At 31.2% G+C, this 26,051-nt stretch overlaps 1 long non-coding RNA gene across 3 annotated transcripts in view; it reads left to right on the top strand.

The window, feature by feature from the left end:
* The window catches only part of LOC123268865, a 172,187-nt gene extending 146,358 nt beyond the window's left edge, over positions 1 to 25,829 (top strand). For all 3 annotated transcript variants that reach the window (XR_006510313.1, XR_006510312.1, XR_006510311.1), the window contains 2 exons: positions 25,323 to 25,500; positions 25,689 to 25,829. This is a non-coding gene — a long non-coding RNA (uncharacterized LOC123268865). The remainder of the gene's footprint in view (positions 1 to 25,322; positions 25,501 to 25,688) is intronic.
* The last annotated feature ends 222 nt before the right edge of the window (positions 25,830 to 26,051 follow it).

Below are 26,051 nucleotides of genomic sequence, written 5' to 3'. Positions count from 1 at the left end.
AACTCTTTAAATCTGATTTATTACCATCGGTAATGAGATATAAGCCACGAAGTAAGTTATAATGTTGCTCTAGCGCTATAGTTGAAGCATGGTTGAGAAATAGTGCACGACATAGTGTTTAATAAAAGAGTTTTTCTCGGAAGATAACTTAAAAATTATAATGAAAATATTTAGACTGGGAAAAGTTTTGAATTTCAGTATAAAAAAAAAAATAGAGAACAAAATGGTCAATAATATCCCGGCTAAACCGAGGAGAAAAAATAGCCTGAACTTCGACAGAACCGAACCTGTGATGGCAATATTTCACGGAGGTATCGGAGTTCGAATTAACGGGGAATCTGTGAAAAACTTTTTGTCCGGATGTTTTTTCAACCTTTTTAGGTGTTTTTTGCCGCTGCTTACTCTTTAGATACTTTTTTCGAGTGCTGGAATTTTTTGTTACGTTTATCTTTTGTACGATAAATTTTCTTTTATCTCACCGGATACAGCTTAGGTATTGATATCTCTATTTTATAAGTGAAGAAAGTAGTACTCGAGTATTATAGCGAGACTTTCTTATTTCTTTCAACCCATTTTATCCGTGTTGCTGACTCGTAAGAATTTGTGTGTGTCACGGCAGCCTGTTGCGCGAAGCCTAGCTCTATCTACGCTCATATATATGTATGTATAGTTAGCGTTTGTATTAGGCTTGCTTTTAGTTGAACCCGCGTACCGTTAATCCTCGTGAAACACCGACATGAGTTATTCGACTTTTATATCTAATTCTGTTTCTGTGATTTTATTTATCAACATTTAAAGAGACAGTCATTTTCATTTTTTGTTCTTTAACTCTTTGTGAAAAAAAACTGGACCTACAAAGGCTCCTTAGAAGGGTCAAAAAAAGATTTTAATTCTAGAACTAAATATTTAACAAATTAACTCTCTACTAGTGAGAATATTTAGCAACACTTCGCCACCTGTTAGAGGTTTTTAGTACTAAAATTAAAAAAAAATTATAAATGAGCATAGATGGCTACAGCAAGTCTAAAATGGATGCACTAAGTCATTTAAGAACATACGGTGCTATATAAAGCCATAAATGTGTCTAATATGGCCAATATTCATATTGTGAGTTTTAAATAGAAATATTAGAAAATTTTCGCACGATTAGTATGTTAAATTCAAACCGATATTAAATATTTAAAGAAAAAATAAAAAGTTCAACTTTTAGTGTATAATTTCCAAGCAAATATTATCTAACATGTAATTGTGCGTGACGTTGAATACTTCATAAGTTAGAAGTAAACCTCTCAATTCATTCCAGAACTATTAAATATAATATTTAATAGAAAGAAAATATAATTCGTAGATAAATACTATAATTAACTAATAAAGTAACTTAAAAATTTTCTTGATCTCTTTCACCCCGTAATGTCTTATGTCACGTAATGCCTCTTTGTTGAACAATAGTAATTTAGCGAGCTCAAAAGCGGAGGAAGATGAGCGTAGGAGCAATAGAAGGAACAGGAGCGTCTCGTCGCCTTGGGCCGTGGGGTTAAATTCCTAGCGGGATCGCGGCGCACCAAGGGAGTTCATAACGTCGTTGCGTGATTTAGAGTTTGCGGTTAATTAAATGCAAACCGAGTGAGACGTCCCGAAGCAAGATCTCTGAGCGTAAATAGACGTAATATCAAAACACACACATCCTAAAATTCAATTCGCTAAAATTAACCGAATGCAAACGATACCGATCGCGATAAAACTCGAAGTAAAAATAATAAAGAGATGATCGATAAGGTGTCGAGCCGAGCAAATAATGACTGTAAGCCTTAGCATAAAGTCTACACCGTGGCTTAAGATTCTAGGCGATAACCCTCGAAGGTGCGTCATCCATTTTTGATTGCCGACGATCGGCACTGGCTTAGCTCAAAATCCTCCCTCTCCTCCTTCTTCTCCAGCTTTCTTCTTCTTATCGTTTTCTTAAATCCTACTTAGCTCTTTATATTTTTTACCCTCCCTTCTTTCGTTCCTTTCTTGACTTTCCTCGGGTGAGCTTATACTTACGTCTTTCTTAACTTGATTGTTTTCTTTTCCCGTTGGTTACTTTTTTACTCGTTCCTTTCTTCATATACCCTCGTAACGTGTCACGATACCATCGTAATTCTAATATACACTAGACGATATTAATGTCTTACTTATTTATTTATTTACCGATTTCCTCTTGTTTTTTTTTTTTTGCTTAATAAACACCCTCCAGACTACATACTACACACTACATACTATATACTACAATGTTTCACATGTTTTTTCACTCAACATTTTCGCCTCTCCACCCTATTTAGCGAGCAACGTCGCTGGTTCATTGTTACGTCAATCTATTTATTATTTCATAAACAAACTTGTACTTCTCGATATAAACTTGCTTGAATGCGTTATTATTTCAGTATTATGCCGGAAAAGGTATACGCGATAACGAGACAAATGTTTGACGTGTGACAGCACCAAGCTTTCGCTTTATTTTTAGATTCTTCTCCAAACTTTGCCAAGTCAATATTTGGGCTATAAATAATTTTTGTTAATTAAGAGCTAAAGTCTATCCATCGCTTCGATTAACTATTAACCGTTAATATTTATAACTAAAACATTAACTTCAATTAATCATGCAAAATTGTTAAAAATACTTTCTGATGTATTGCGATACAATTTTTCTGTATGATTGATACGTCGTAATATGACTTAACATAACCATTAAGACCCAAAATATTCACATAAAATTTTTTGATCGAAACTAGTTCTAAAAAATTCCGATAGGTGGCGCATGGTCGCTAAATCCTCTCCTTAGAGGAGACTTAAGTTTTAAAATAAAGTTTATCAACACGTCTAAAGTTTGTTTAAAACCTTTTTGAGGTGTGCAATTTCATCAATATCAAGTGTAACTTATTTTAAAAGTCAAGGCCTCTGAAAGGTAATTAAAACAATTAAAGCGATAAATTAACCAAGCCAATAGCGCAGTAATTTATCAATAAATAGAATCAACATGTCAGTGTTTATATTTATTTTTCTAGCGTTAGTTAATAAGTGAAAGGTTGAACTGGAGTGTTCTCAGCTCGAGTGGGTAGGTGAAACGCACGGTCCTTATAAATAGTTAATGTTGGTGAGGTGTGATTTACAGGAACACCCCTGCAGAAACACACACCGGAGTTTAAAGTTACTTTTAATATAAAAGACTCAATAAATATACCCACCTTCCTCCCACGGGTCTTTTATTTATATTTTTCCCCGTTCTCTCAAGCAAACCCGGCCCCCAGTACAGTATATGCAGGTCTTTATAAAATACGGATGAGTATGAAACGTTGCGGCTTTGAAATTCGTCGTCAAAGCTTACACTTAACTTTCTTTTTAGGTGGGAACCGCGAGGGCAAGCTTTCGATGAAAGAAAAAATAGGGGGATCAAGATGTTAAATAAAAAAATTATTAAAAAAATATAGGACCCTACGAACTTTTTATCATTCACCGCTGACGTACAATCCCCTAACCTGAAACTCGAGTTTTTTTTATCCAGATTAAGCTATCATCAAGACCTTTTTCACAGCTACTTTAACAGATTCATTAAAAAAATAAGATCCCTAATTTTTTAATCAACTTACCCAAATAAATTGTTGCATTTATATTTATGTGGTTACTTTTTGAGGCTACAGTTAATGAGATCCTGTTTTCAGAGCAAACTTGGCTTCATTTTTATTTTTTTTTTTTTTTTTGAAGAAGAAGAAAATTTACAAACTTTTTTCATTAATTTTTTTTTATTTACAAAAAAAAATCTATTTTCTCTCTAGACTGATTGTAAGCTTTCCCGTGTTGAATAATTAATTTCCAATCACTCGCTAATCGGTCATAAACTATTTGTTTATCGATATTCAATTCTGAAACGAACTCGGCACAACAAATCAATCGACTATTGTAATAATTAACTCGATTGTAGAAGCAAACATTGATCAAATTACAAAATTATTGTAGCAAATTGAAATTGACTATTAATAAATGAATGAATAAATAAATAAATAAGCAAATTATCTCTGACACAACCAGACACTTTTCTCCATTTGATTATTTTTAATTATTAACAGGGATAAGAGAGACGGATTACGGGAATTTTTCGTATTTACTAACAAGATTCTCGGGTGTAAGCCTCGCAGAAACTCATGGTGGCAAACTCGGAAAGTGGCTCTTAAGCATGGTAATTCCTCAAGTGTATGGACGATACCAAAGTTTGCCGTGCAGAAACTTTAAGGATACCCTTAAAGGTTTAAGGTGGTGCAACCATAGCCAGCTAGAGACTAAAGACGGAAATGGAGAAGTGACCAGAGGCTTCTATTCGCCTGGTTGTCTCACGAGAATTCTAAAGCACTTACAAACAACTCTTAGCCTTTGCTGCATTAATCGCGGTAAAAGATCTCCGTAAACAGGCGTCTCGCAATAAGATAACTTACAACTAGTAATTAATAGCACAGCTGACAAATGGCAGGTTTTCGATAATTTAAACCTTTGAAAAAAATTTTCCTGTATGTTCATGAATAATTTTTGATAAGACTTGGCATAAAAATTGGCTTTATCAGACATTAGTCTTGAAAACTTCCAACAGATGGCGCATGGTCGCTAAGTTTTCTCGCTTCTAGAGACTTAACTCTGAAGTATTTAATTCTAAGATAAAAATCATATTTTTTACTCTAACAAAAAGCTTATCTGTTGTTGATTTTTAGTTTAATCAACTAATAAATAAATTTTTGGTTGACTAACGTTTAAATTTCGATAAAATTATGATAAATTATTATTTTACTCTCATACATGGCCCGGTCTGGCCATAGATGAAAATTTTCACGGGACCACAACAAAAATAAAATAAATTTTTTCTATATCAGTAGTTTTCACACCAAAAAAGGGATTTTTTGATTTATTTATGAGACTTAGAAGGGAAATAAATTTATCGAGTGCAGATTGAATTATTCGGGTGACATCAATAATACCAGAGCAGATCAGTGATAAATATCAGCGTGTAACCCGGCGATATATCGAAAAAAATCTTCCTCGCGGGGGTCCACGGATACTGTCAGCCGAGAGAAGGGAAGCGAGTGATGGAAACAAGGGGAAGATGAATAAAAAAATAGAAGGGTGGATAGCTAACTCGTTTGTCAGGACGGTGGCGTCCATTACGTTGAAAAATCGAGTGGCGAACCGACCATAAACAAACAGAATTATACGGCAGTATAGTACACCCGGCTTGCTTGATCCGCTCCGTGTCGTGTTCAGTGTATACCCATGCTAAATATATACATATATACATCCATCTATATCTATCGCTATATATCTACGCGGATGTCGCGTATGTACAGTACAGATTTTAGTTTCCCTCTGCGAAACACGTACGCATCATGTGGTCTATCTATTTTGTTTTATTTTTATTTTCTCTCTTCATTTCGCTTGTATACAGCTCACGTGGCGAGCTCTAAACTAGTCTAGGAGCGAACACATTCTATGCCCGAACTCTCACTCAGCCCGAACGGTTTCCGCTCGGTCGCCGTCACTTTTTCGCCCTTTTTTCCGTGCCTCCAAGCCCGAGTCCGTTTTGAGGAAAAAATCCCTCGTTCCCGATGCAACCGATTCGCTGGGTACCGATGAGATCTGATTTTCGGGTGTGTCTGTTCTGGCACTGTCAATTGCAACGCTCCATTAGGAGTTTGTTCGTCTACTTGATCGTAAAATATTCTCAATTTTTTAGTAGTAGCTGTTACTCGCCCGCTCAGCTGGGCGCTTTATAGAATTGCATTTTTAGATCTAGACTTGAAATTTAATTAGAGTATTGCTTTAACTTGCACAGATTCCCAATTCTATCGAATTGGCATGTACCTTTTATCCATGTGATTATTCTAGCTAATATTCATTGTAATTTTCAATGTGCAATCATTATAACACTCCCGTGTCTTTCTTACAAAAGGGAATAATTATTGGCATGAAAAAAAAATTTGTAATGACCATTGAAAGTTTCAGTTAAAGAAATTGCAGGTCTCATAAGTGAAGAAATCTGCCTAGTATATAAACATAACCAATAGAATTAAAAAATTTATTTTAAACAAATAAAAATCGAATAGAACAAATTTAGTTACAATAAAAATTCATTATTTCTTAGTCAAAAAAATATAGGTTCCGGATAAGTAATCACCAACATATCACATACTAAAACCTTCTCCGAAACACGCTGAATCTTATGGGATAAGTATTATTCCGATCAGTTCAGTAGCTTTTGCAGTATAACTGAACAAAAAAATTGGCTCTCCATTTATTAGTATAGATAAATTTTGGCTTAAGAAAATTTTCAAATTTTTAAATCAAAGATTATTATTTTTTTTTTTTTCACACTTCAGACGTCTGAGATTCACTCCATTGTTTTTTTTTTTTTACTGTGCTTATATTCTGATAATAAATTTAACAATGAAAAACCGGTTTTCAGTTTCTCGAGAAGTTTAATTTTGTTTAAGTAGATCGGGAGCCCGAGGTAGAGCCGGCCCGGGATTCGAAGCACTAAATCACGGGATATTAAGCTTTTTTTTTAGTCGCCCTGTCTAATGTCGGAGCAAAAAAATCTTTACTTTAAAGTAGGCTACTTTTATGAAGAATGTGTTCTTTATTATATTATTTTTATTTCTGTAAAAAAAAAAAAAACCTGTTAGAGCCTTTAGCTTAGCACGTCACACTTTTAACTTGAATGGAGAGGACGAAGCTAGAGTTTTTCTCGGGGCATTGTCGTAACAAGTTACCAAAGAAACGCAGTCACACCTTTTTTCTATCAAGGAAAGAAAACCCAAGTGTATAAGTGACTTTTCTGTAGAAGCTCCGAGAGCTTTGTGGCATTTGCGGTCTTTTCCAATGTTGTTAAGTATCGCCAACGTGCAGCAATAACACCCGACACCGCTTCTGAAAATAAACCAACAGCCCCGGTAAAACGAGACCTAAAAGTTATAGAAAATAAAATAACTGTCCCAATGGCTGAAACTTTTCTTTTTTTTCAGCTCTGACAAATTGGGTTACTCCTTTCAGGAAAAACAAATCTTTTTCAATTATTTCGAGTCATTTTGTTGGAATTTTTGTTAAAGTTAAACTGCGATATGAGTTAGTGATATGTGAGGCTATAATATAGCGCAATATCAGTTAGCGGATGATAAATTGCCGTGAATTTTTGAGACATTTTATTGCGGAGGATATTAAATTAAGCTTTGGAGTAAGTTAATGCGCGTTCCATATGCAAATTTCGCGTCTTTACTTCGACTGCGTTATATCCTCCCGGCAATATACCCTCTTTGTATCCATTTTATGACACAGGTGTTATAAAGCTGCGGTGTAGGAGCCGCGGGAGGTTAACGCTAAGAAATCACAGTGCTCGGTTGAATTCATCTTCCACACTAGTCGGCTCCCTGCCTGGCTCTAGTTATTTCGTTTTTTTTCTACCTTCTTTAACGTCCAAGGTAATGGTGGCTCTGCTAAAAGATTAACGGTGTTTGCAACAAAATATTACTTTTGATAGTGTATATTTTTGATGCAGTGCGTTATTAATATTGTGAATTTAATAAAAAACTGAGAAAACAGGTCAAAGTCCATGAAATATTACCAGATTTTAATGAAAAAATTTTAATGTTTTACGAAAATATTTTTTTTTTTTTAAATATCCACGACACTCCTAAAAAGTAGAAAAATACTATAGATAGAAAGCAAACTATATAACCACCGATTAGAGAATAACTCGGTTTGCTTAACCAAGAGTTGAGTCCCTGAGCAGTTCTTAAACCTTTAATTGCAGTGTCCCAAGGCGTGTAACTCCTCGCCAAGTACCCGGGTAACAAGAAAGGAGTTTTCGAAACACAAACACTCGAGGGAAGAAACCGGGACGACAAAAGCATTCTCTCACACGAAAATCCAAAAACCAAGTTTTCTTGAGCCTCCCTCAGCGATATAAAACACCGGAAACCCATTGGGTGAGTGAATAGCTTGCCAAAACTCGAAATAAACAAACAAATACACAAACAGACAGACAATGAATAATCAAACAAAGCTAGTCAATATTTATCAGCATTTTGGTTTAGACAAAATTAATTCAATTAAAAATTAACCGCTCGTTAATTATTTATTCAATTAAGGATTCATTGTATCCGATGAATAAACACCGACGCCGAGCTTCACTCAAATAAATTATCCGTTAATTATATATCGAGTTACTAATGCCAAAAAGAGCGTACAAAAAATAATTTTTCTTAAATGATTAAAATGTAAAATTAAAAAGTTATTTTTTTGGCTTTAGGAATTTTTATTTTTTAAATCGAAAGGAAGTCTAAAGATAATCTAATTTTTCTACCAAATTTTAACATTCTCAGTGATTAGAGCAGAAATAAAATTATAAAACTTAATTAAACATTGAAAAAAAATTTTTTTTTATAATATTATTATTGATCCGTTTTCTTATGATCAGAAGCTACTTAAAAATGATTTTTAATAATTTTTATCTCCTATTGTTTAAAATATTGTTATAAACGAATGCGTTGTTTATGAGATAATTTAAAAATTTCTTAGCCCTTTTGGTATTAATACGCGATATAGAGTATTTACAAGTATCGATTAAAAATGAGAAAATCAGGTCGCTCCCAAAAATTTAATATTATAATTTCTATTTATATTTATATCGAGATAAAAACTGTCGAAATTGAAGCGTGCAATATCCATTGAAGAGGACAGTAATTGTTTTTAGGATGATAACATATACGAGTATTGAGTGTATAAAGTAGATATTGCAGAATTCAAGAGTATATATACGAATAAGGTCGTTCTGGGACACTATGAAAGATGTAAGGGCGACTTTGGATAGCTATTCGAGGTATTGTGGATAAGAGCTTCATGACTTAGTTATGAACCTGCTTCGAGGGCCGTCATCCCGCCGCAAAATCAATAGTATCTTATAAAGTTAATGAAAATAAGCAACCTTGTCAAAATAAATTTTTCATTTTTCGGATATTGATTTCCAGAAAAATACAGAATATATTTATCATTATTAAAGTGTAAGCGGAGGATATTAATTGGCTACATCCTTGAGGTCAGGATTTAAAATTTAAAAGATTTAATTTTCAGTAGATACATGAATAAGAGATGAGCTTTTAGTATGTTCATCGGAATATTATTAAATAGTGGATGGGTGGACAGAATTTATCAATATAGTACAATATAATAGTAATGACTGGTGAATAATTAAGTCTTGTCGGATCTACGGAAGACTTGAGAGGCTGTAAAAGTACATCGGAGGTCGGGCAATTTATCAGCGAGGAGCTTTTCCCGGTCGTTTGATTAAAAATTAAAGTTAATCCAGAGAAGCAATAACCTGGTATTTCTATTGTCTTACGTATTATGTTTGCTCACCAGTGTGGATATTATGTACTGAAATATTATATATTATATATTGTATAAAACAGGGTACAGAATGAATTTCCTTTGTTATCAAGCACTGCCAGGTATCCTGATACCTGTGCGGTATATTGAAAAAATAGCCGTTAATAAAGTCCGCAGCAGGGCGTTTAATAAAAGCTCCGTTCATGTCGTATCTTAGAGTCTATACGGAAAAAAAAAATTTCGTTCTGGGAACGAAATTGTAGAGTTACCATAACTATACACAGTTGACTGTTTGTTATAGAATTACAGTAACAAAATTTTATTTAGTTCTGATAACTAAATGTTTATGTGATACATACACGGAAAAAAGTAAACTGTAATATTCACTCGGATTTTGGTTAATTTTTATAGTTTCAAACAGTAAAGCGAACATCGGGGTGGCAACAATATAAATATTACAGAACTTAATGTAGAAAGTATAAAAGCCACAATTTATAATTTAATATCCAAAATAAGTGATGAGTAGCTGTCACCATAGTAAATAACGACTCTTTCATCTTAAAAAATTACAGTTTCAAACAGTAAAAATTGCCATTTCAATATATAGTCTATATTATGAGGAGAAGGGGAAATCAAATGAAAGAGAAAGGGGTCCCACTCTGGGAGAATTTAACATTTGAAACAGTAAAAATTATACTTTTAAAATATACATTTTAACAGTCCAAGCAAGTCAATAATTACACTTTGATTTTTAGCGTTGCGTTTAAAATTTACCATTTTACTTTGTAAATATTGACGTTGCTTGTATTAGAAATTTACTAACTTTATTTTATACTTTTTACATATCATAAGACCATTTTTTAGGTACGAAATGATAAATATCAAAGTCTGAATTCTTAATTATTATAAATGTAAAGAGTAAATTGTAACGTTTAAATGGTAAATATTATTAAGTGAATAGTAAAATCACGATTTTACTGATTGAAATAGTAATTTTTAGTAGTTGATCATTACTTATTATAAATCGACTGTCATTTATTACAGTTTACTTTTTTCCGTGCAGAGCTCAACGGGATAGTTTTGAGAGACCAACGGTATATTTGGGACAGCTTTACGTTGCGCAGTAGTGGAGTGCGCTGACATATTTCATAACCTTCCAAAATGGCAAACATAATTATTTTGTTACTTATCCATATTGTTAAAAATATATGAGGACAATTAAGTTTCCAGTTTATTTATTTAAGGAAATAGGTATTTTTTTTGTCAAATTGAATTTCGTTAAAATGGTTTTATATTTTATGGTTTTTCAAGGTTCATTTGCAGTGACTGTTAATTTAATTTATTAGTTTAATATATTGTGATTGTGATAATTTTTCTGTGTAATATAAGTTCTATTATTATTTTATTTATATTATAATACTATTCTTATTTATCATAAACAATTATTATTGGCAATATAAACTCGTTCTGCTGCATTTATTTATTAAATTATCAATATGAAATCGCGCATTATAGATTTGTTAAAATTTGTTATAGTCTCAGAACGATTCTGTATAGTTGTGAGAGGTAAATAACGTTTAGCTCTCAGAGCTCAACGACATAGAGTTATAGGAGCCAAACGGTATAGTTACCATAAGAATACGTTAACCTACTAGAACTTTTTACAACTAACTAACTACTATAGAGTTCCTATAGCTAAATTTTTTTCTCCGTGTAGCATGAAAAATGACGGAAAATGACGGAAAACTCTGGCTCTGATTTTATATTTTTTCTCCGATTTTATTTATATATTTAATTACTTGGATTTCGATTATTAAGGACGAAAATAACCGGCTGACGTCGGGGTCACTAAAATATTTAAATAATTCAGTCTCGGCGGTCCGTAAATTCTTCAATAAAATGTCTAAGTAATTAACGTACGGCTGGCGATGTCAATTAGCGGCGGGATTTTAAGGATTTATTTATAAGGAGGATTATAACCATCAGTTGGTTATTTTATTATTATCTGGTATCAATTATTTGAGCCGAAAGGGGCGATCAATCTTTTTTAATGATGAAATATTAGGAGGGTTCTTTGTACAGTCAAAAGTTTCGCGAGGAATATCAGCTACGTCGATTGGAATTCATGAAATGTAATGGATATTTTCTGACAGTTGTTTTGTTTGCGCTAACATTGATGAGAAAAATTCAATTCAACTTTTAATATTTTTAAAATTTACAATAAACCATTGAAAAGTCGGTAAATTTACTGAAATTTAAAATTCAATTAAATTTTTACATGAAATATTTAAAAGCTTTGACTTTAAAGTCTATCAGGATCTTCAAGATCCCCTTAATGTGTTTTTCAAACGGCTTTATTAGCCTAATCTGTAAATCGATCAAAATTTTATTTCGATTTCGGGGGAAATATTTTATCAAAACTCGAGTATTGAATTTCAATCATCAAATATTACAAAAAATGAAATATTTATCCGTCTATGTAATGTATTAATAATACTACTCTCCAAATGGTGTCACACTGTCTGTCCGATAAAATTGTCCTCAATAACCGATACTTTCAGAATAATAAATAAATCTGTATTATTACTTATTAATAACAATAAAGTTGACCAAAAGTTTGTCTGAATTTAATTTCTTAATTCTATGTCTGATTTAAAAGTTTATCAGACGGATAAAATATTTACCTGTTGATATGAATAATTTTAGTTTTCAAAAATTTATTCTTAGACCAAAAAAGCTTTTTTTTTATTTAAAAAAATTTTTTCCATTGATAGTATCAAAAAATTTGAATTAAGAAAGTGACTTTGTTCAATTAAAAACAATTTCTTTTTTAAAATAGGCCAAAGAATATTTTTAATTAAATGTACAGAACTTCTCAAATTAAATAATTATTTTCTAAACTCAATAAGTAAATACTTAATTTAAAAAAAAAAAAAAAAAAAAAAAAAATTATACCCAAGACCAGACTCGAACCCTGATCGCACCGTGCTATTAAAAAAGAGCTAAAGCACTTAGCCAACACAGTAACCGCGTATGGCTTAAATCTGAAATTTTTAAAGTGAATATCTGAACCTTTTGACCTATACTATTCAATTTTCAAAAGAACATTTTATTGAATTAGGATATTCGTCATTTTTCGATAAATTTTTAACTGGCAACAATACACTGAAAAAAAATTAACTTGATTCAAGAGAAAAATTCTTAAACCAAGAATATAATTTTGAAGAGGGTAATTGTTTTGAATAAGACGAAAAATTCTTGAATTAAGTAAAATTTCCTTAGATCAAAAAAAGTTTTCTTAAATCAAGAATTTTTCTACTCAAACCAAGAATATTGAGCTCTTCAAAAATATATACTTGATTCAAGAACATTTTTTTTTCTGTGTATTGTTTTTGAATCAAAGTATCTTTTTATCCTGTGTAATTATTGACGAAGCTGGACATGTCAGCGAGCTACATACAGAAAGGGAAACAGAGACAAATAGTGTCGAAGATGTAAATAACCGAGACGAAGCAGATACCCTCGGCAAGGGGGCATGTGAGCGCTTATGTTTACAGTTTCAACGGGTAGTGTTACACCCTCGTAGCCGTTGTGATCATATCCCCTGTGTCCTAGGACAAACGTCCATAGGGCTTTGACTTGAGCTGCGGCACTTGTGTGGTTTGTGCTCAGGTCTCTAATTTAGTCCTCGTCCTCGTCCTTGTTCACAGGCTCTTACTCGGCTGGTGGAACTTTGCGAGCTTCAACCCCGGTCAATTGGCTATTTTTAAGACCGCGAACTAATGAGACGGTGAAAATTTATCGCGATGTCAAATGAACCCTACAAGTTACAATTCATGAATAAAAAACAAAGAAAAGTAAATATTGCTAGCTAAAATACACCCGTCCTTTTTCCTATTTCCGGCTTCATATTTGGTGCTATCCATGCGTGACGTCATAATCAAAATACGTGATGGGAGTTTCAAGCTCGGTGGGACGCGCGCGGAGACAGGTGGGTCAGAAAAGAGACTGACGGAATGGGGTGTATAACCTAAACCTAAAAAACAAAAAGTAAATGTGTATTCACCGGTATCTGGGTCTTCCGTTCCGCTAGAGGACTCCACTGAACAGAGTTAGGTAACTGTAGTTACTAGGGTGCGTACTCTTTACGACAGGACAGGTTTGACCTCTCTGAGATATAAAGTGTATAACTTGTGGTTGTGGCGAAATAAAGTTGCCGAGGGAATAGGGTACAGGAGGATAAAGAAAGGAAAAGAAAAGAAAAGAGGAAATCTTTGGTTATTTTTTGATATGGCCCTCAGTGTGTGACTTTTCTACGCCGACAAGTCTATTTATTTTCGTTATCGGGCACCGAAAACCCTGGGATCACTCACGACATTGATAAATGCCTGTTGAAAATACAATAATCCGGATAATATAAAATCATTAAGATCTTTTTCCAAGGCTGTGTTGTGGTTAGTTGTCCATCAGTTTGTCATAAATTTACTCGGTTTTGTTACGAATTTTTTACTTTTTTCTACATAAAAAGACATTTATTTCTTTTTTTAGGATTATTCTCAAGAAACTGTCATTGATTTTTTATTTATTTTAAAATAAATAAATATTTTCAGTCCGAAAATAAAAGTTGGTCATATCAGAAAATATTTCCATAATTTTCAGCCCTAGATATTCAACATCAATATTTATGAAATTTTTTTATAATAAAACAGAGCAGTTGTCAGCAAAAAAAAAAAAAGAAAGTGATAAAAAAATTTAATATCCAGTTTAATATCACTCAGTATATATTTATCTTCGAAAGGGAGTAATAAGTAAAGACTTTGTTCATAGAAGATGATGAAATTTGGATTTAGCTTGCAGAAAAATGATATGACAGTGGAGTAACGACAGAAACGGATGAGTTTTAATATCACCCACAACTAAGCGAGATATCTGTTCATGGTGTCAGTTCACGTGGATTTACTAAGCTTTACAGATTGTGGTTTCGAGACTTTGAGAAGTAAATCATAGTATGATGCCTCGCGCTATCATCCTTGCGCTTGTTCCGCCTCACCCTCCACCCGGAGTAGAATAAGGAGGACCCAGCAAGTAGTTTGTATTTTATGCCAACTTCTCGTCTGCCAGCAGCACTCTAGAAAGAGTGGGTCGAGGCTCGGATCCGAACCCAGCTGCAACACGCCGGATAGCACCTCCTGGATTACCAGAATTTTGATACACACTGGCGCCCAAACTCCCGACTTTGTTTTAGAGCTGGATTCCCGGAACCCACTAGCTGGCTTATGAATAAATGATTCCATTAAATCGCGGTTAATTTTTTAGTATTTTTCGGTCTTAAATTACATTTTCGATTTGCAGACAGCCGTCTTGTGGCGGCATTGAAAACTCTATTTACCGGCAGTCGGTAATTAGGCATCAACTCTTCAGCAAGTTCTTTGATAGACTCCTCGTCAAAGTTTTGACGCGAAGCACTTTCTATAGAAATAATAAACTTTTTCTGAAATGAATACCCAACACTGTTTCGCTAATTATCCGTTATTACGCCAATCATCGCGATGTTACGGAAAGTTTAGGGAACACTACTTGATATAAGCATACACTGGATGTCTAGTGTCGGGTTGGATCTACTAACACTAACCTCATTTTATATTTGTTTTTTATTCGGGCCGTTGGTTCCAGAAACAAGAACGAAACATACTGAGTGAAGTGAAACTATTATTAGTATTAGTATGAGTATTGAAACGCTACACACCGGAGATAAAAGTGATAAAGGGGTGTGTAGCTTAAGCGAATACAGATATAGGTGTATATTTGTTTATAAATGTAGCGCTCATCTAAGTTGCATGCCCGGAGTGTTGACATTTAAGTGGATTCTGTGAAATGTACTTTTACATTAGCTACATGCCCGGGAATTACCATAGAATGGTTGTTATACAGTTGAAAACTTTTTTCGACAAACAAAACTACCCGCAACTGCTCGACCGGGCTACCCAGAAAAAAAATAGAATTAAAAAAAACAAAACGGAATAATTTATATCACGCTACACTTATTTTAATACGCGACCAACTATTCGATAAATTTTTTATATCGTTATTATTTTTTCCCCGATAAAAAGTTTTAATTTTTAAAAAATACGCAGAGGTATTGGTTTTAGGTCGATCGATCGGAAAATTTGTTTTTGTACTTAGATTGCTCGATGGAAAATTTATTTTAGGGCTTCAATACTCGATTTTTCATCATATTATTTCAAGTTTGTTTTCTGTAATTTTATTTTGTTTTGAAGCAAATATTGAAATTTATTTTTTTTAGGATAAAAAAAAAATAATTTTGAAATTTAAAAATAAATAAAGCGACACATAAACTAAAATTGTATATTTTAATGGGGATGTTATCTTAAAATTCAACTCGTAAAGTAATTAAGTTTGATTAAAGCCCCATAATCCCATTATTATTTTCTCAACATCCCCATTTAATTTCACCTTTCCCTATTCGTGATAAGTTAAATCCCATTTAGATATAACTTAAATATTTAGTGGCTATAAATAAGTTACAACTAATTTCGCAGAACAAACTCATTATTGCCCATTAAATATTTAGTTTTACGAATCCGTAAAGTTGACCTTAAGCTTGTCAAGAAAATTCATATCATTAAATTAAACTCGGTTGAATATTTACCTACTAAAGATGAATAATTATAATTATAAAACGACTGAAAATTATATCGATGGAGAATAGAATAGTACTATTGGGTAAATTTTATTCCGAAAAAATAAATCCCTGATAATAAAAAGCACTGAGCATAAAAATGAGGGAAATATTTCATAAAAAATACCAACTCAATTAGCCGAAAATGAAGTTTAAACGCATAAAAACGTTGAAATGATCGTGATAAATCAATTGTTTTTTTTTTAATATCCGACATTTATTACCGAAGGTGGGATCTAATTACAAGATAAATCACCGGCGTTCAGGTATCGGGAGCTCGATCGGTTGAATTATTATTTGTCATATCACATCTATTACTTTGTAACATTTTGTATAATTTGAGAGATAGATGGCTATTTATTGTCATTATCATTATTGTAAGCGATATATACCGAGTACTAAATATTACAAAACGGAGCAGAGACTATTGGCGAGCCGAAATTATTATTCATTGTTGTTATTTATGGTCCAAATGGCTGTGAGAAATGTGATCCCATCGTTAATTGGTAAAGCGCTCCCAGGCGCAAACTACCACTGGAAATGTTTCGTCAAAGTAATTGGTAATTGAATCTGAGCTATACACTTGACGGTTCAATGGCTGATAATTTTATTTTGTTATCATTAGTCCACCATTTTTTCAATAACGGTCAATCTGCGACTTTGTTCGAAGGTTTATCAAATTTATTTCTTTTCACTAAAAAAAAAACCCAGACAATCTTTCTGAAATTTGATTACTTTTTTCCAAATTTTAAATTTGTTGCAAAACCAAGTAATAAAAACTAGCAACGTTGCAGTCACTATGTGACTGCCGTGACTTATGGACTAATAAATAAAATTTCGTTTTATTAAATAATAAAACACATGACTTTATATGACTTTTGTTAAATTGCACTGTACTCTCTTAAATATTTACGTTTTTAAAGATATAAGCTCATCCTGATGTTATACTCATCAAGAGCTTCCATTTGAGTACCCACATCAATTTTTCATATATATATATATATATATATATATATGAAAAATATATCAAAATGCATGTGGGTACTCAAATGAAAGGTCTTGATGAGTGTAACATTGGGGTGAGCTTATATCTCTAAAAATGTCAATAGTTTACAAGATACAAGATCATTTCTTAATTATTGACATTTTTAAAGATATAAGTTCATCCCGATGTTACACTAATCGAGACCTTTCATTAGAGTACCCACATGGCATTTATAATATATTTTATATATATGGTATTTGTGAAATATATAAATATATAAAATATATGAAAAATTGGTCTGGGTACTCAAATGAAAGGTCTCGATGAATGTAATGTCGGGGTGAGCTTATATCTTTAAAAATGTCAATAGTTCACAAGATACAAGGTCATTTCTTAATTATGTATCTACACGGGAAAAAATTTCTGGGAAAATTTACGATACAACTATTGTAAAGCTGGACTATACTTTTATTACTATTAATTGTCAAATATTTTAGAAGAAAAAATACTATTTATTCATGAAAAATTACGATATTACTATTGTAAAAAGTAAGAGATGAAAATTTCCAGTGCTGCCTCTGTATCTTTCCAATAGAACTATAGCAAATTTTACAATAGTTGAATTGGAATGTTTCTCAATTAGTGTGAGTGATGGCCGTGACAGCACTAGACTCCGAGTTTATGTAAATGTTAAATCGTATTTTACAAGAAGGTCTTGAAAGTTTAGCTCGGATATGGCGTAGAGGGGAGAGGTCTCTGACCACCTGTAATTCTGCCAACACAGGGGTTCTGGGTTCGATTCCCAGATAACAGAAAAATGTCGGTTTCTTTTTTCGATTACTGTACAGGTACCAATTAGTCCAACCTTCTATCTCTCTCCCTCCCTAATATTTCTTTTAAAAAAACCAACTGTGAATTTTTTCAATAGTTAAATTGTAAAGTTCACAAACACATATTGTATAATTTGCTCTATAGTATCCGACTTTTTAAGACTCTTGCTAGTCTTATTTGTTGGATAAAATTTACAATAGTAGATCGTAAAAATTACTAAATGAGAAGTATAGTCCACCGTTACTATTTTATTTAGTAAAAATTACAATAGTAAAATAGTAAAAACTCCTTCAATTTTCTTTCCGTGTAGAAATAGAACATTTTCGAATGCAGCCTAAATACTCATCATAATAAATTAACTATTGAAGAGAAAGATATGAAACTTTAGAAAGCACAAATTCAAATCAAAACTTTTGCAATGACACTAAATTTCACTAAAAAAATCCGATTTTATTATATGACTATTCTGGACACAAAATTTTTCTTGTTCTCTTAATAATATAGATTATCTAAGTACTAATTCATCAAAAAAATTCTAATAATATCTTAAAATTCAAAAAATAATTTCATTTAATATCTCAAGCAACGTGCAATTATTATCTACACTTACAACACCTGTAACAATATTACATCCTCTACAATACGATAAAATAGAATATTTGATATGGTAGTAAAGCAGTATGGATAAAATATAATAAACAATAAATTTGTTATTGTTATTGTTATTGTGCGATGTCAAGTGCAATACTAATGTTATACAATATCTTTTTTAAATCTTTATGATTATATTATGACTATGACTAGTGTCACATAACTAAAGTCATAAAACTCGGCCACATGAAAGAGTGACAAAATCGTTGTGCGATAAAGCTGAAACACTTTTATTTTTACAACGTGTAGACCAATCTTATGAAGATTTACCGAAGTGTAAATCAATAGTGGCTTAAATCAAATTTATATATTGTATATTATTATATTATAATATATAATATAATATATTGCACAGCACTTCTGCATTAAATTGCAATGAGTTAACTTTAAATTATTTCTGTCCGCTGATATCATATGACATTTCTGTACGAGTACTTCTGTACAATTTAACAATAAAGCATATATTGATGTACCTCATAAATTGTGAATATTGCAGACGATTGTATTTGCTCAACTTCTTCAAATTTATAATGGATGTTAATTATTCCTTTTTTATCTTATTTAAAAAGTTACTTCATTTGAACAAAAATAAATTTTACATTAAAGTAGTGACAACTGACGTTATATTTTTGATAATCTAAAGGTAGAACAATAAATGTTTAATGCGACGTCAGATCAAACAATGAAAGCTTGATCAAAAGTTTGAGGTGGATTTTTCAAAAATAAATATCGAGAAGGAAAAATTTATAATTGAGGTTGAAGGTAATTCAGTACTTCTCCGTGTACAGAGGGTAATAAATTATTAACGTAACAGAAGACTGGTCATACACGAGTTACACGGGTGAGTGCATGAGTTTGCTACAAAAATAGGAGAATCGTAATAAAAAAAAAATGAAGTCAAAAAATGAAAAAATACTTATAGACCAGAATGAAGAATGTTTGATAAAAGTTAATTATTTTTTAATTGACTTAGTGGCTACCGAGGAACGTTACGGTGTTATTATTATTCATTTCTTTTGTACATTTGTAAAACATGTCCGTCGGTGACAAATGAAAGAGAAAAAACACCGGCTGGGCTCTAGTATGTTATTGTGTGGTGTTATAACGCCGTTTTTTTATGTCCAAGCGAAATAGAAGCGAGGAAATATAATTTCATGGGGATTTTTCAACTGGAATTTTTCGGTTTTATTGATGCTATTTTTTTTTTTTTTTTTTGGAATTGTTGAGTGGTAGATAAATAGTTGAACTATGATAAATTTTTTTAGCGCTATATTTAACTGACATCGAAAAAGTTAACTGGCATTAATTTATTAATTCAGAAAATATTGTATGTTTTTGTCTGGTGGGTATTAATTACAGTGAATTTTAATAAGCAAATAAACATGATAAAGCACGAGTTTTGTTGGAAAAAAGTTTTTTAAATAATGGGAAAAAACAACTCAGGATAATAACAACTGTGGTGAAGTTGAACAATGAGTTTTTTTTGGTGATACATCACTCTGGTGGGCGTTTTCACGAGAAATTATTTCGAATTATTAAAGTTAAGTTGATCAGATTTTATATTGCAATTAAATGGATTTAATAACAAGCTACACTGGCAAAGTTTAAAGCCAAATTGGCCAATGACTTCAAGAGAAAGTTTTAAACGCGGTAATTAAAAGAAAAAAATTTTTTTTATAAAAAAAAAATTTCAATCAATTCAAAATTTTTAAGTATTTTAATCTAAAAAATTTTTCAATTAATAATTATTATTATCCCTTACAATGAATCTATACTCTTAATTATAAAAAATATTTAATATTCATTCTGACTTTAATTATTTAAATTCTGAAAAATAACTGTGTAGTAAAATTGTATAAATAAATTAAATCCAGGTCATATTCTCTGGAACTAAAAATTAAATAACCTCATCAATCGATCTATTAATTAAAATGATACTTAAAAAAATTAAGTGAATAATTTATCAGCTATCTTTTAATAATTAAATTTAAAATTAATTGAATAATTCTAATGGTATATAATAAAAAAATTTCATAAAGTTTCCACCAATTGAATTATAAAGAAAAATCGACAATATAATTTTCGAGTGGCCAGAAAAAATAAAACGGCACTCGAAATTATAAATTAGGTCATACAATTCATACAATAGTGTATTATTATCATTATAAATCGAAGGCATTGAAGGAAAAAAGTTAGCAATAGCAAAAAATAGGGGCTTGAATATGAATAAAAATAATACCACAAAAGTGAAGATCGATATTAATTAAATTTAAAAAATACATATGAATTAAATGTAATTGGAAGAATAAATATGAAAGGGAAAAAAAAATAAAATTAGAGTAGTGGTCGGCGGAATAGTATCGTTAGTTTTATATTAAATATAAAAGGCCAGCCGGAGACTACTCACAGTCGCGTAATTCATTAACTTTAGACTCGCCCGTCGGAGTACTGGACTCGTTATACCGCAATCTAAAAAATACCTGGAACCGCTGGCATACGCAGTACAGTGGTATACAGTCGATATGTAATTATCGCTGGAGTACATAACTGCCCAGCCAAACGCAAATACAATCTCATGCGTATAGGCCATATGCACGTGAACCTTTCCTTGCGTTCCGCGTTACGTTGCATTCTTCCTGCCCTCGCTCCCTTGGTTAGCAATTCGCCTTCCCTTCTCTTCCGTCCTCGTCCTCTGATCCAGTTTCCGGTAAAATATCACCGACACAATAGTGGCTACATCGCTCCTAAATTTAATATGGATTGCAAGGTAAAATCACCATCAGTTTGCATACCGATACTTCAAAATCAATATTGATGTCATACCCACACTCTTCACCCCTTATTGTTAATTTGTGGTATTTTTATTTATTGTTAATTAATCGCTAATTGATAATCATGTCCGGAATATATTAAACCAATTGTTCAAATATTTATTAACAATGTATAATTATTTTAAATTTTTGATAATTGCTTCATTATATTTAATTAAGTTTGATGGAAAATTAACAGTTATTACAATCATTTTAAGTGTAAATTAATTATTAATATAATTTATTTTTTTTTTTTTTTTAATAATTTTTTCAATTTTTGTTTAAATATTTCACACGGAAAAAAGTAAACTGTAATATTCACTCGGATTCCGGTTAATTTTTATAGTTTCAAACAGTAAAGCGGACATCGAGGTGGTAAAAATATAAATATTACAGAACTTAATGTAGAAAGTATAAAAGCCACAATTTATAATTTAATATCCAAAATAAGTGATTAGTAGCTGTCACTATAGTAAATAACGACTCTTTCATCTTAAAAAATTACAGTTTCAAACAGTAAAAATTGCCATTTCAATATATAGTCGATATTATGAGGAGAAGGGGAACTCAGATGAAAGAGAAGGGGGTTTTACTCGGGGAGAATTTAACATTCGAAACAGTAAAAATTATACTTTTAAAATATACATTTTAACAGTCCAAGCAAGTCAATAATTACAGTTTGATTTTTAGCGTTGCGTTTAAAATTTACCATTTTACTTTGTAAATATTAACGTTGCTTGTTTTAGAAATTTACTAACTTTATTTTATACTTTTTACATATCATAAGATCATTTTTTAGGAACGAAATGATAAATATCAAAATCTGAATTCTTAATTATTATACTTTAACATTTTAGACATTTACTTTGCGAATATTACTGTTTGAAATAGTATTTTCTTCCATATAAAGAGTAAATTGTAACGTTTAAATGGTAAATATTATAAAGTGAATAGTAAAATCACGATTTTACTGTTTGAAATGGTAATTTTTAGCAGTTGATCATTACTTATTATAAATCGACTGTTATTTATTACAGTTCACTTTTTTCCATGCAGAAAATTTTTTATTTTTGACAATAATTAAATTATTGTTAATTTGCACCTAAAAATATATTTTTTGATATTTAACAAAATTTTGTTTCAGATAAATAAAAGATTATTTTTGAAGAAATTGAGCTCCTAAATAATAAAAAAATTTATTTGAGATGCAAAAGTAATTAATTTAATTTTAACAAAATTTTTAAATAAAAAAAAAAAAAAGAAAATTTTCTCAAACAAACCCCAAAAAAGTTTGTAAATTAAAAAAAAAAACTAAAAAATTTAGCTAGTTATATCTTGAGCGTTGTTTGGTGGGATCCTTTAATTAATTAGCGCCCGAGCAGCAGCTATCAGGGCTAAGAGGAGTTTCTCGGCTCATGTAGCAAGAGCTCGAAGTAACAAAGGGGGACTTGAGGGCGGAAGGGGAGGATGAGTACTTGTGAGTAGTAAGTAGTGAGCAGAGTTACAGACAAGAAGTAAAAGGGAATATTACATTCTGAGTGCGCAACACAGTTGTGTGTTGTCTCGGAAACTATACGGAGTAGTAATTACAAATACATTTGATAATTTACATGCCTTGAATACGACGGAGTATCGGTGTGGGTGCAGATATCGCGCATATCAAGAGCACTTCTTCGGGTCTCATTCGTCCTAACTTTGGCGGAAAACGTGCCCGTATAAATACTGTGCTATTATGTACTGTAACAAGTATTGTAGTATTGGAGTGTATACCGATGCATGGAGAAAACCTGGAGATGTGAGATGTGGACTAGCCTCAATCCATGTTTATTCGAATTCAACATGCACCTGACATTACGTAATTAAATGTCGACCCCTGACTTCTAATAAGGGAGAAAAACTTATATACCTTTCTCTACTATTACTCCTACCTGGGAACTTCTACTTCCTAAGAGTTAATGAGTGCGTCATATATTTCGCTGAACGTGACAATTATTTAAAGTATGGTGTAAATTTTCGGGCATTCATTCAATTTATTCACATAAGAATCGTCTTTTAATTGAGAATTTTTTGAATTTTTAAATTAAAGTAGGGGTTTTCGTAATTTTATGCGAAAAATTCAATTTTTTAATTGATAATCTCGCGATTAAATTCAAAACACTGCACTGATAGAAGGATTTAATACAAAGTACTAAGCTAATTTAGTAACAAAATTTTTATTCATTTATTTGGGAGAAATAAATATTTTATACCCATCTATATTATTTGTTACAGCTTGATAAATGATTTCTTTATGTGAACAAAGCCTTATTACATGGAAATAAAGATTCAGTTCCACCAAATAATATTTAGTAACAGGTACTAAATATTTCTTTGGCAGGTATTGTCGGTAGATGGCTATGCTTTAATTCCAATGTTTATGTGATACATAACCTATTCACTAACTTAGATTATTTTATTCAGCTCGATTTTGGGAGATTTATTAAACCGTTAAAAACACACATACTCCCAATAAATATCTTTTATTTATGTCTTTTCTCAGTGGAGTTTAGTTTACATTTTTTAATTTGTCTATTATGATGTGTTAAAAACTTGTTTAATTTTAAATTTTATAAATGTCTCAAACGAAAAAATATAATTTAATGAGATTCTTTTCTTTATAATACCTTATATTTTTACTTAAAATTATTTATTTTAATTATTTTTATTTATTTTAAGTTAAAAAGTTAGGTTACACACTAAAATTAGTTAAAAAATTAATTTATTTGATACCAATAAACGATTTATTGAGTACCAATAAATCATTTGTTAAATACTACTAAATATTTATTTGGTGGAACTAAATGGGCTTTGATAAATGATTTAGTACCTATTACTAAATGTTTGGGAATGAAAAGTTTGTTACTAAATCATTTAGTATCTGTTACTAAATTTTATTAAATAGAACTAAATCCTCCTCTCAGTGTGCATTGATGATAAATTTGATATAAAAGAAATTGTTTTGAATCAGAAAAAAAATTTTTCAATCAAGAAAATTATTTCTAAAGCTAATTTTTTTGTGTTTAAAAATTGTTTGGATACATTTTTTAAAATTCTAAATTAAAAATTGGAGATATAAAAAAAATGAGAAGAAATTTTTTGTAGAAAATTTAATTTTCTATAAAATATGCTCTTTATAAATTTTATCGTATTTTTCATGTTTTTAATATAAATGTAAGAAAAATAATTATGATGATATAATTAATTAATTTTTTTTTATATTTAAGGTAAAAGTTCGGAGTTTGAAATAATAATTTATTTTTAAAAAATTGTACCTAACCTTTGATTACAAAATAAAAACCAACCCAACTCTTATTTCGGCCCGGGATAAAAATTAAATAGAAGTAAATGTATAGCGAAAAAGGACCAAAACTAAAATAAAAATAGTGTAGTACTCGAGAAAACTGGATGGACTCACTGGTAAGAGCTAACGAACGAACAGGATCCGCGACGTGAAAAAGGTGAAAAAAATGAAAAAATACCCGCCGCTTTGCGGTCAGTTAGTCCTCCATCCTTCACCCTCTACCCTCTTTGCCCTCCGCCGATCCTCGATGCTCTTCAACGTTCACTCTTTTATATTTAACTGGAACTGTACTCCACATCCCAGCGAGCAAAATAGCACAGAACCAGAAACAGAAAGAGCCTCTTTAACTTGAGTGCCAACTATTTATTTTGTTTATTTTAATACAACTTCCCAGGCTTTATACATTACATATCTCCACATAATTTATGAGTACTATTTGCTTATTTTATAACTAACCAACTTTCATACTCTTATTATTATCATATTTATTCCTCGGAGCTACGCAATTTATTTTACACTCTAAATGCTTCATCTGCAAAGTTACCTCAAGAGGAATTTATTTAATTATTTATTTTCACAACTATCATAGTTTTTCCTTTTTTCCAGAGGTCAATTCGCTATCCAACGAGGAACGAGAGTCTGCTGCTTATTCCTCCCCGGAAAATTAGGAATTGCCAATATTAATCCAGAGTTTCCAGTCGGTGTCGTACTAAACACCGACCTGACTACTTACGAGGGTTTCTATCACTTAAGAGGGTAAAAAAGAGCCCGAGGTTCTCTTGAGGTAAGCATTCTTTGATTTTGTCGGTAAAAGAAGAAATTTTTTATGATAACTTACCGGTAAGCGATAAAATTGCCCGTCGGTAAGAAAGAAAAAACATTGGTCGAGATTGATAGAAAAAATTCCTTCTTTTCCTTCGAATTTTTATTCTGACAATTTTTAAAGCGAACACTAATTGATTTTTTTTCCAGATTGTTGACGTCTACTAAAGATAAGTTCATTAGACGGCCAATAAATAATTCGTGATAACGACGACTAATTATTTTTATACACTGATAGAAGGATTTGTTTATAGTTAAAAATATTTGTTAATATTTAACAAATCATTTATTAGAGACCATATTTTAGTCGTTGATATTTCTTAGTATTTAAAAAGATTTATTAATATTTAATAAATGAATATCAGATTTATTAAATATAAACAAATCATTTTAAATAGTAAGAAATATTTTTTTAATATTAAAAAGTAGTCTCTAATAAATGATTTGTTAACTATTAAGAAATATTTTTTAATACAAATAAATCCTTCTATCAGTGTAAGGTAAAATAGTGAA

This window comes from Cotesia glomerata, linkage group LG7, assembly GCF_020080835.1.
Source record: "Cotesia glomerata isolate CgM1 linkage group LG7, MPM_Cglom_v2.3, whole genome shotgun sequence".
Lineage (NCBI taxonomy): Eukaryota > Metazoa > Arthropoda > Insecta > Hymenoptera > Braconidae > Cotesia > Cotesia glomerata.
Note: the sequence above shows the minus strand (reverse complement) of the source record. Positions and strands in the feature narration are given on the sequence as shown.